The sequence below is a fragment of the Bombina bombina genome, chromosome 2 (assembly GCF_027579735.1).
Source record: "Bombina bombina isolate aBomBom1 chromosome 2, aBomBom1.pri, whole genome shotgun sequence".
NCBI lineage: Eukaryota > Metazoa > Chordata > Amphibia > Anura > Bombinatoridae > Bombina > Bombina bombina.
The window spans coordinates 735,093,752-735,107,013 of NC_069500.1; positions in this window are offsets into that span (position 1 = coordinate 735,093,752).

The window sequence follows — 13,262 nt, forward strand, 5'->3', positions numbered from 1 at the left end:
ACATGGCCAAGGTAAGAAAGGCTGAAAGACGACCACCACTGGACAAGACACACAAGCTGAAACGTCAAGACTGGGCCAAGAAATATCTCAAGACTGATTTTTCTAAGGTTTTATGGACTGATGAAATAAGAGTGAGCCTTGATGGGCCAGATGGATGGGCCCGTGGCTGGATTGGTAAAGGGCAGAGAGCTCCAGTCCGACTCAGACGCCAGCAAGGTGGAGGTGGAGGACTGGTTTGGGCTGGTATCATCAAAGATGAGCTTGTGGGGCCTTTTCGGGTTGAGGATGGAGTCAAGCTCAACTCCCAGTCCTACTGCCAGTTTCTGGAAGACACCTTCTTCAAGCAGTGGTACAGGAAGAAGTCTGCATCCTTCAAGAAAAACATGATTTTCATGCAGGACAATGCTCCATCACACGCGTCCAAGTACTCCACAGCGTGGCTGGCAAGAAAGGGTATAAAAGAAGAAAATCTAATGACATGGCCTCCTTGTTCACCTGATCTGAAACCCATTGAGAACCTGTGGTCCATCATCAAATATGAGATTTACAAGGAGGGAAAACAGTACACCTCTCTGAACAGTGTATGGGAGGCTGTGGTTGCTGCTGCACGCAATGTTGATGGTGAACAGATCAAAACACTGACAGAATCCATGGATGGCAGGCTTTTGAGTGTCCTTGCAAAGAAAGGTGGCTATATTGGTCACTGATTTGTTTTTGTTTTGTTTTTGAATGTCAGAAATGTATATTTGTGAATGTTGAGATGTTATATTGGTTTCACTGGTAAAAATAAATAATTGAAATGGGTATATATTTGATTTTTGTTAAGTTGCCTAATAATTATGCACAGTAATAGTCACCTGCACACACAGATATCCCCCTAAAATAGCTAAAACTAAAAACAAACTAAAAACTACTTCCAAAAATATTCAGCTTTGATATTAATGAGTTTTTTGGGTTCATTGAGAACATGGTTGTTGTACAATAATAAAATTAATCCTCAAAAATACAACTTGCCTAATAATTCTGCACTCCCTGTAGAAGTAAATGAGAAATTTGTTTAAAATTGTATGCTCTGTCTAAATCATGAAAGAAAAAATTTGGGTTTCATGTCCCTTTAACTTAATCTAAACTGCACAGTCATGTTGCAAAAAATCATTTTAAAATTAGCAGACAAACATAGTGTCCTATGCCGGTTTGGGATACTTGAAAACAACTGATAATAAAGACACTAGTAATAATTACAGTTAACCTTCAACAATGGGTAGCCATAGAACAACTTAATCTAAATTGTACAGTCATATTGCAACAAATCATTGAAAAATGAACAGAAAAACAGTGTCCTATGCCGGTTTGAGATACTTGAAAACAACCGATAGTGAAAACACTTATCTAGTGAGCTATACATTAGATTCCAGTTAACCTTCAACAAAGGGTAGCCATAGAACAACTTAATCTAAATTGTACAGTCCCATTGCAAAAATGATTAGAAAATGGACAGATAAACATAGTGTCCTATGCCGGTTTGAGATACTTGAAAACAACTGATAATAAAAATAATTACAGTTAACCTTCAACAATGGGTAGCCATAGAACAACTTAGTCTTAATTTTTACAGTCATATTGCAAAAATCATTAAAAAATGGACAGATAAACATAGTGTCCTATGCCGGATTGAGATACTTTTTGTTCAAGATGTTTTTAATCTCTGTCACAAAGTTGCACATATGTAGTGTGCTGCTCTTGTTTCAATCGATATCATGTGAGGGGAGAGTTAATTCAAAGTTCACAAGGCTATAGTACATTTGTGCCTATCCATATGACCACAAACATCTGTATCAACCCCACGGAGTTCAGATGCAACAGTGACAGTCTATGTCCATATTAAGGCCCCTAGGGTGGATAGTATCCAACTTGAATATCCATTCAGCTTTTCTTTGCAGGAGTAGATTCCCTCTGTCACCTCCACGGGGAAGAGGGGGGACATGGTCAATCAGGGTAAATCTAAGGTCAGCAACAGTGTGGGCATGTTCCAGAAAATGTCTTGCCACTGGTTGGTCACTAGTACCCTTATCAATGGCAGTATGGATGGCGCATCTGTGGTTTGCCATGCACTTCTTGATGTCATCATTAGTTTTACCAATGTAAAATAATCCGCAATTGCAGTGAAGCATGTAGATAACATACTTGGTAGTACAGGTCATATGATGTTTTATGGTGAACCTTTCATTGGTATGTAGATGCCAAAACTGGGATCTCTGGATCATAGCATTGCAGGTGACACAGCTTGGACATTTAAACAATCCTCTCTTGGTGCTGGTGCTTATTCTGCTGTAGCTCCTTACTGGATCAGTCCTCATTAGTAAATCCCTTAGGTTCCTGCCTCTCTTATATGCAATCCGTGGTGGTCCAAACTCCGTATAGGGGAGAGTTTTATCTGATTTTACGATGTCCCATTTGGCTCTGAGGGTGGTACCCAGATTCCTTGTGGATGGGGTATAGGAGGTGACGAAGTTCATCCTCTTCGGTGCGTTATCATTGTCCCTCTATTTGTTATCCAAGTTCGCTCTGGCTTCTCTGATAAGTGCATTGTTGTAGCCCCTCATTGCAAATCTTTGTACCATTTCAGTCAACTGTACCTCTCTACGTGGGGCCGATGTGTTATTTCTTGTAACCCTCATCATCTGTGCCCGAGGGATGGCTTTAATTAGTGACCTCGGATGGTAGCTGGATGCATGGAGTAATGTGTTACGATCCGTCTCCTTTTTGAAGAATGTCGTACCTAATCCATTGTCAGTCTTAAATATTCTCAGATCCAGGAAATCCACCTCATCATAACTAGCCACTGCCTTTAATTGTACAGGTCCGCCAGTGTCGTTGAGTTCTTTGACCCATTCATGAAATGTCTTAAGTGTGCCACGCCAAATGACAATAATGTCATCTATATATCTCTTGTAAAACAGCACATGGCTGTTCTCATAGACTTTGAAAATATCCTTTTCGACATGTTCCATGTATAGATTGGTGAAGGCTGGGGCCATGTTTGAACCCATGGCGGTGCCCATACGTTGCAAGAAGAAATGTTTTTCAAATTTAAAATAGTTTAGAGTAGGAACCTAATTGTATAAATTATAATAAAAACTATAATAAAAACTATAATAAAAACTCAAAATATTTTTTTTATGAATTTTTAAAACCTCAAAATGATTTTTTTATGATTTTTTAAAAAAAAACAGAAATATATAATACCTTAGAATATATGAATAACACTGCATACGTTGCAAGAAAATGAAGAAATGTTTTTCAAATTTAAAATAGTTTAGAGTGAGGCAGTGGGTCAGGAGCTCAATGATAAACTCGGTCGGTGGTCCCACATAGGGATGATTGTCCAGGCTTTTGGCCACAACCTCTGTACCAATATCATGTGGGATAATTGTGTACAGGCTAGCCACATCTAAGCTGGCTAGGACGTCTCCTGGTTGGATATCCGTTAATTTTGTCAAGGATGCTATAAGTGCAGAGGAGTCCCTTAGGTATGATCTCATGTTTAGGACCAATGGTTGTAATATTGTATCCACATCAGTGGCCAGTGGCTGTAACAATGAGCCTTGTGCTGATACAATAGGTCGTCCAGGTGGAGGATTGGTCTTTTTGTGTATCTTGGGTATGGTGTACAGGATTGGTCTGATTGGGTATTGAGTGGTCAGCCACTCCTGTAGCTTAGAGTCAATCCACTTGTTGTTGATAGCTTTTTCGATTGTTGCGTCAATCATTTTCTTGTAGGTGATTGTAGGGTCACCCACGAGTGCCATGTACGTATTGGTATCGGTCAATTGTTGCATGATCTCATCATGATAATCCTTGTAGTCCTGTAGTACTATTGCACCACCCTTGTCCGCAGGACGGATGACTATGGAGGTGTCACTTGTCAAGCTCTGAATAGCTTTCCAGTCATCTGAAGTCATGTTGATCCTATTTGGTGTCATGTTCTCTTCGCCAAGTGATTGTTGAACCATCCGTGTGTATGTCCGGATGCTGGGGTTCGTGTTTGGTGGCTCAAATGTGCTAGCCTTTTTGAACTGGTGTCCTGTATCCTCAAGGGTCTTTCCTTGAAAGAAATCGCCAAGTTTAAGTAAACGCTGGAACCGCATAGTGTCTATATATGTATGGAATTTGTTGGTATTGGTGTTGGGACAAAAGACAAACCTATGCTGAGTACATGTTGTTCATGTGTGGTGAGGATGTGCTGACTTAGGTTTACTGTCACATTCTCCTCCTTCTGTGTGGGAATGGCGGTCTTCTTCCATACCCCGCTCCTTCTAGTGTTCGGTCGTCTCCTCTGCCTTGGGAGCTGGTAGTAACCCCTAAAAAAGGTTGTTCAACAGTGCTCCTTTCTTGTCCCAAACGTTGGTTCATGCTGCCCTCAGAGTCTGAGCCTGAGCTGGTATCAACCGTATTAAGCTGGCGATGGGTAAATACCCTCTGTCATCGTTGTTTTTGTGGCTGATAGTGTGCACGTTCCTCCGGTCCCAGTGTCCATCTGCACACTTTCTTATCTTTGTAGTCTTCCATCACATACCTCAATTTCTTGTTTTTGAATGCCACTAGGGCATTGTTATATTCACGAAGTTGTGTGGTAATTTTATCAGTCCAGTTGTCAGTTTGGTCCTGTATCAGGATGTGTCCCTTGAGAGTCTCCAAGCTTTCCAGCTCTGTTCTAGATTTTTGTAGCAAGTTTCTGACTTCTTCTATTACTAGGAGTATTAAGTCCAGTGAGCACCACTTTTTACAAAATTCAGGGTTTTGTCTGCCAATAGTTGGTACACTGTTGATCCTAAAACCCCTTGGTATTAGTTTCTTTCTGTGATATTCTGAAAGATAGGTTCCATGTAGTTTGAGGTCAACTTCACGCTTTTTAAGCTTAAGTAGTTGGTGAAAAACAGTGAGGGCACTTTCAATCGGGTCATCCGGCAGTAATGTGTCAAATAATATCCTTGCGGCATCTGTGTCACTTAAAGATAGTGTTTCTGCCCCCTCTATATTCGCTGGGATGGTGACTGTGGCTTGTGTTGATCCACTTGGTTCCATGTTGTTTGTTCAATTTCTGTGTTTAGCAAGAGTGTAGTAAGTGATACCTCCACCGTGGTGAATGGAATGGTGTAGAAACAAATAACCAATAAGACAGCAGGGTGATGGGTCCGGCGTTTACTTCAAGGTGGGTGCAGCAGGAAGGTAAGTAACAGGTTAGTAGGACAAGTGCACTCTCACGAACAGTATCACGATTTGCCAGGGTGCATGAATGTGGGTAATAATAGCAAAAGATAGAAGACAGCACTCTCTGGTCTTAAATGCAAAGGTTGTTTTATTTGTAGTGATGTTTCGGGGAAAGCTTCCCCTTCCTCAGACCAAAGAACAATACAAAGTGCCAAACATTTATACACATACAGACCCCTCCCACTGTTAAACAAACACCAACATTAGTTGCTAAGCAACCATTACCTGGCTGGTAACCAATAAAGCAATTATCTAAAATACAGACAACACCTGTGTAGAGTGAAAATATACTGATTGAAATAAACACCTGATTGTGTAAACACTTGTCATGCTAACTATATACTTGAATTAATTACAGTTAGCCTTAACTTAATCTAAACTGTACAGTCATGTTGCAAAAAATCAGCACGAGGCTCATTGTTACAGCCACTGGCCACTTATGTGGATACAATATTACAACCATTGGTCCTAAACATGAGATCATACCTAAGGGACTCCTCTGCACTCATAGCATCCTTGACAAAATTAACGGATATCCAACCAGGAGACGTCCTAGCCAGCTTAGATGTGGCTAGCCTGTACACAATTATCCCACATGATATTGGTACAGAGGTTGTGGCCAAAAGCCTGGACAATCATCCCTATGTGGGACCACCGACCGAGTTTATCATTGAGCTCCTGACCACTGCCTCACTCTAAACTATTTTAAATTTGAAAAACATTTCTTCATCTTCTTGCAACGTATGCAGTGTTATTCATATATTCTAAGGTATTATATATTTCTGGTTTTTTTTAAAAAATCATAAAAAAATCATTTTGAGGTTTTAAAAATTCATAAAAAAAATATTTTGAGTTTTTATTATAGTTTTTATTATAATTTATACAATTAGGTTCCTACATGTGATCAATTTTTAAGATAGTTTTATAATAAGGTTAACCAAATTATATTTAACTTAACTATTTTAACTATTTTAACTATTTTAACTATCCTCCATGAGATTTCATTTGATTTCTATTTATATGTTTCATCATTTGTTAACTTGTATAGATAGTGTATCTTTCGATATTATGTAGTATTATTGTGATAGTTAGTAACTTTTTGAAGGTGGTCTTCGTAATTGTAAGTGTATCCGTCTTTTTGACGTTTGACAGTGAACATATATGAATATATTATATATGGTATGCGCTTTTAAAGAGTATAGTTTTATATGGTGATAGGTCTCTACCTTTTTTATAGAATTTTTTTATAGAATATTTATTAAAAGTTGTATTGTTGTAATAAGTTGTATTGTAAGAATTTACATTGCTATTATTGTTCTGACAGGTTTGGATATTGCAACTCTTTCGTTTTTATGTAGCATTATTGTGAAAGTCAGAATTAAAATTGGTCCCTGGTTTCAAATATATGTGTAATCCTCTGTCAGAAGTGAGACAGTTAATATATTATATAAGGTACGCAACCCATGATGTTAAGTTATGAATGAGAAAGGTTACCATTCTATAGAATATTTATTACAAGGAGAAGTTGTAATGTTGTTGTATTGCAAAAATTCTACATCATTATTATTGGTCTGACAGGTTTAGATATTAACCAATCACAACTGAGGTATAGGTATAAACTTACCTGGAAGAGAATGCTCTGGTAAGAGCTTGAAAAAGATTACTTTGAAACGCGTTGCTCTGCTAATGTGACCTCCTTAACGGAGTACACCTGTTTACTGCACAGAGCATAGTGATCTCGCTGTCGGTGCTCCTGAATTCAGGCTACGGCACCTCTGACACTCGGGCTGGTTGTATATTAGCCGGACTGTTCAGTGTGTATTCAGTGTATTCAGCTAGCAGTCGTTTGAGACACTTGCTTCTTATTTGCGGTACTATATTTTGCATTCTCACCAAGACTTTTTACAGGTGGTATCTGCCTTGTTTGGACATTTATATATGTGTGCAGCTGGTGTTATTTACATATATGGGACACCAGCTTCCAATTAAGTTGCAGAACTACAGCAGTTTCACACTGTGAGTACAGATTGTTTGTTTGTGTAAACGACTTGTGCCACTGCCCTAAGAAGATTTTTCTCTTCTATTAGGAGGCTATTACTCAATACATAAAGGTGCTCATCATCCAGGAAACCTCAAAGAACATTATTTCCTGTCCTTGGTGTTGAGGATCACGCTCCTATTATACGGACATTGAATTATATTACAGACTTTCACCTGTCCTGTTGTTTATATCTTGTTTAATATTAACTTGTTTTTATTTTTGTGCATTATCAATTGTTTTACTGTTTGAAGTATTTTATTTATCTATTGTTTAATAAAGTCGACCTTAATTTTGTTATTGTATTAAAATATATATTTGTAGTAATTTTAGAATATATTTTATCCTATATGTCTATTTGGTATTAGCCAATTAGGCTTTGGCGCTGAGTTAGAATTGATAAAATTGTACTGTTATTTTTGGCATTTGTGGTTAATTTTCTGCGTTTGCCTGCAGTCATTTTTTCAATTCTCTCTTTACTTAATATATCATATAATTAATTTGTTATATTTTATTTTATTATATATCCTAATTAGATATATTTTTTACTATCCAATACAGTTACACTTCAGCTTTTTGGTAGCGCTCCATGGTACTTTATTTTTTCTGACGTGCTTATCATTAAGGAGTTGAGAAACCTTATTATTACTTATTGGAGTTTGTGTAGCAGTTTTATTTTGACACAGGTTATATCTTGGTAATTTTGTTTTAAGAAAAATAATTATACCCATATTTCTATCAGAAACAGGTCAAATATGTTCCTTGGCATGTGTAACCATGATATTCCACCCATAATCCCCAAGTAGAAAAATAATTATAACCATATTCCTTTCAAAAACAGGTAAAATGTGTTCCTTGGCATGTGTAACCATGATATTGCACCCATAATCCTCATGTATAAAAATAATTATAACCATATCCCTATCAGAAACAGGTCAAATGTGTTCCTCTGCAACTGTAACCATGATATTGCACCCATAATCCCCATGTATAAAAATAATTATAACCATATTCCTTTTAGAAACAGGTCAAATATTTTCCTTGGCATGTGTAACCATGACATTCCACCCATAATCCCCATGTAGAAAAATAATTATACCCATATTCCTAGCAGAAACCAGTCAAATATATTTTTGGCACATGTAACTATAATATTCCACTGTGAGTATATTTATAAGAATCTTCAGTAGTGCTCTCCAAATAATATATCAGTCTATGGCAGGGCTATAATACAATACATTTAAATAATTATCCTTTAAAATATAAACCCTCAATCAATATGCATCTACTAGAAACCATACAATTAATATAAATATCTGAATTCTTTTTATTAGTTAATATCTATGAGCATATTGGAATATATTTGTAATACCAGAATATGAAACAATATTATACACGTTTTAAAAAAAAACTATTTAGATATCCTATACTTCTTACAACTCTCATAAGAGTTTACCTTTAAAACCAGCCTTATTTACAAATAGCGTTTCATTCAATTAACACAATGGGATTCTAAGTAAAATACTCAGCTATTTACCCACACTTTACTCTAACACAATTCTACTTTAAAATATAAAAATTTTCACAGATAATTTACTTAGCATCAATGATATATGTTTAACAATACACAGGCTATGAAATATAGTTTAAAAACACAATTTGCTCTTTTCAATCTACCACAATTTTTTTAATACTTACCAGGATGAACACCAATTGATATCCAATATCTCTCAGCAGGTTTTAATCCCACCTCAGAAATACCAATAAGTATATTTTGCAATCAATGAGAAAAAGGTAGATCAGCTTTGCCAAAGTAAAATGGTATCTCACGCCCAGCACACCAGTTATAAGTTAGCCAGCAGAATCTCTCTGTTTCTCTCTCTTGCATTAACTTATATAAGTTCTCAATCATTGATGAGGATTGGAAACGCCCAAACGGAAGCCTTGTCCCTTCTGATTGGATATCTGGAATATCTTATTTTTAACAGCCTAAAAAGCCTTCTGGCTGTAGTTCTCACATCATAACACCGGGGGGTAGCATGACAAACAAACACAGCAATACATTTACTATCCAACATTGAAAGAAAATATTTCTTTAAAATGTGTAATAAATGCCATAATTTCCTTACATTAATAAGTTATATGTTTATATGTACTGTATTATATCACATTATTTATTCTGATCTATTTGACATGAAGCACAGTATGTCCTCAACACCATACCATATCAAAACAACTATACTGCTAATTATTACAGAATTAATAGCATTTATACATCTGTTATATTTTCAGAGCTGTGTTTAAACTTTCACAAACATCTAGTATATAATCATATGACATGATTCAGATATCCCATGCAGGCAATCCTGCCTGGTATCCTCTAGCCCCATCTGAAAAATAGAAAAAAAATATGTTATATGTAATTAAACAATGGGATTATCACAATTTCCAATTAATCTATTACAAAATTTTAATCCATCTCCCACATATACATTCATTTGTATGTAGTGTTCAAAATTATACAAAAATCCAGCAGATTATGCATTGTTATATATTTATTCATCCAGATATCTCATTAAATCAGCTGCTCTTATAATTTTAATTAGATTTCTGGAAAACAGAGAGAATTAAAAAAATGTTTTTATTTTTGAGTCCATGGTTCCCATATTCATGTGTTTATATTTAATATCACATAAATAAGCAGCCTCATATCCATTAAAATATATATTTTCTTACAATGCTGAAGTATATTTTCAATATGTTTATTTGCAATATCTTCAGTAAATTTCAAAACAACATTTCAACGTGTGCTTTTTAGCTGGTCAAATTTTTTTTTTTTTTACTGCCTCAATATACAAATAGGGACTAATTTACACGTCTATGCTAATCACTGTGTATTCAGAATTTTACCTGTTTATCCAGTTTATAGGCCCAGAATGTGTCTCCATGCACAGCAGGAATCATTTACAAGTCTGTGTTAATTATCAGTTCCTTGGGATTTTGACCAGCTTTTCCACTGCTGATTACAGACTCTGTAATTTTTGCACTTCCAACTAAAGAGCAAATGCTTTAGTGTCAAAGTCTCTGGAGACATCCTGTCTGCAATTGAGTCCTGAAATGTGTATTCAAATTGTGGGGGTTTTGTGAATCAAATCCTGACATCAGAATTTCAACCCTATTTCACTAATATCTGATAAAAATATGGTTTCATACATAAACACATTTCTCTGTCCTATTGACATACAATATTTTTGAGCCTTCATGTTTATCAGCTAGGCATCTTTAAGCTACATTATGTCTTTATTTCATTTGGGGATATGACACTTCATTCTCCCTCTATGACTTGTAGTTGGGACCTAGGATGACATGCTCGCAGCTGATTGATATGGACCCATTTATCTATGAAACTTTCATTTTTGGGGATCCGTATTTTATAGGCCACTGGAGATATTTTGTCAGTAATGACAAAAGGACCTTTCCATGATGGAAGAAATTTCTTCTCCCTAACCTGATCTTTTCCAAAGTTATAAAGATAAACTTTATCATTTATTTCATATTCCTTTTTGGACGTTTTGAGATCATAATAGGTTTTAGTGGCAGTTGCAGCTTTCTCTAAATTCCTTTGAGCAAATGCAAAGGCATATTGCAGGTGCTTTCTTAGGTTCTCCACATATTGATGTGTATTGGCAGCGTTTATCAAATTTTGGTCTGATGTACGGTACAGCAGATGCTGAGGTAGAACCATTCTTCTACCAGTCATCAGTTCAAAAGGTGACATCTTGGTAGCACTACTTGGAGTTGCTCTTAATGCCATTTGGACTAGAGGTAGTGTTACATCCCAGTCTTTACCTGTTTCACTCACAAACTTTTTGAGGATTTTAACAATGGACTGGTTGTAACGCTCTACACCACCACTTGAGGCAGCTCTATAAGCAATATGGAGCTTTCTTTTTACCCCTAGTATTTTCCACATTTTTGTCATCACTTCGCTAGTGAAGTGGGTTCCCTGATCTGATTCGATTCTTTGGGGCAAACCAAATCAGGAAAACACATGGTTGATGAGCAATGCTGCACATGTTTCAGCACCATTGTTAGGTGCACTGATGTACTCTACCCATTTAGTGAACAGGCATGTCATGGTTAACATGTATTTGTTACCTCTTGATGATCTAGTTACCGGACCAATAAAATCAATTTGTATATCTGACCATGGCATTACCATCCCCCTTTTCTGCAATGGCGCTCTATGCGTTGGTGCAGTGGGTTGGAACTGTGGACAGATTAGACACCCTTGACAGTAGGTTTGAACATCTTTCAACATGTGTGGCCAAAAAACGTAATCACACAATATTTCATACGTGAGTTTGGCACCGCAATGACCAGATGTGGGAGCATCATGGGCATATTGAAGCATTAGACCTCTGAACTTGGTGGGTATTACCCATTGTTAAATGCCAGTTTTGGAGGTCCTAATTAACAAACCATCCTGTAACTTGAATTGTGTTCTGGATTTCATTAAGATCTTCTTTGCCAATACAGTCATCTTTTGATATGGGGTTGCTTTCAGGATCTTCTATGTGTCTATAGAAGATGCCTACAATGGGGTCTTCTTTTTGACTAGTGATCAGATCTAGGAGAATCCTGACTCCATTGTACCAAGTTAGGCTCACTCTGTTGTTTTGCTTGGTTTCTGGTAATGGCTTCTACCTGAATTGCACCCATTAAGGGGTCAATATTTAGGAGTTCTCCAGTTATGGCTCCCTGTTTGGCTAATGAATCTGCTAGATCATTGCCTTCCTTATCTGGGCCTAGAACCCTGGAATGACCCTTGGTCTTTTTCCAGTGTATGGTTAAACCATTAGATACCACCAGATTATCAATCTCGCAGAACAACTTGCCATGCTTGATTGGTTTGTTATTGCTTTTCTGCATGCCATTTCTTTTCCAAGTTGGCAGGTATTCAACAAAACTGTCACGCACATAATTTGAGTCAGTTATGATCACAAATTCATGAATACCATGTTCAATAGCCATTTCAATGGTTTTGAGAACAGCAGTGAGTTCTGCAACTTGACTGGATCTTGGTCCAATGTTAAAACCTATAGATATATTTGAGAATCCACTTGCCCAAGTTATACCAATGCCAGCGACTAATCTGCGCTCATTATCAATAGTGGCATGGTAAGAACAACCATCAACATACACCCAAGGTAATGTTTGACAATTTTCCTCATTGTACATTTTATATGGGGAAAGCAATTGTTCCTCCAGGAAATCATCTTCTGATAATTCTTCCCCAGGATCTCTAGCAGTACAGTCGTGGAGCTCAGCAAGCCCCTGTGCGACTGGATTCTTTTTATTCTGTTGATAGCGAATTTCTAAGGGCCAGCCTTGTAAGGAAAGAGTCCACGCTGTTATGCGGCTATTAGACAAATTCCCATCTCTTATTCTCTCACTTTGCAAATATAGCAAAGGCTGGTGGGCCGTTTCTACAATAATTTTCTCACCCTGTATATACCTGCGTACATTTTGTAGAGCCCATACAGTAGATAAGAGGGCTTTTTCACAATCGCTAAATTTTATTTCTACTGGGGATAGAGTTTTGCTCACATAAGCAATGGCTTTGCTTAAATTATCATGCTTTTGGTATAAAACAGCACTCATGCTTACATCTGTGTAACCTGTCTCCAAGAAGAAAGGTTTACCACCTTCAGGGTACGCTAAAGCAAGGTGCTTGAGTGAGTTTTCTTTTCAGCTCTTTTATGGCTGTCTCTTGAGACTCACTCCAGTGCCATTTCACATCCTTCTTTAGAAGAAGTAGTAGTGGTTTAGCTAATTCTGCATAATTATCAATGAATTTGCGAGAATAATTTGTCATACCCAGGAAGGATCTCAATTCCTTTAAGTATATTGGGTTTTTAGAATTTACTATAGCTTCCAAATTTTTCTTCTG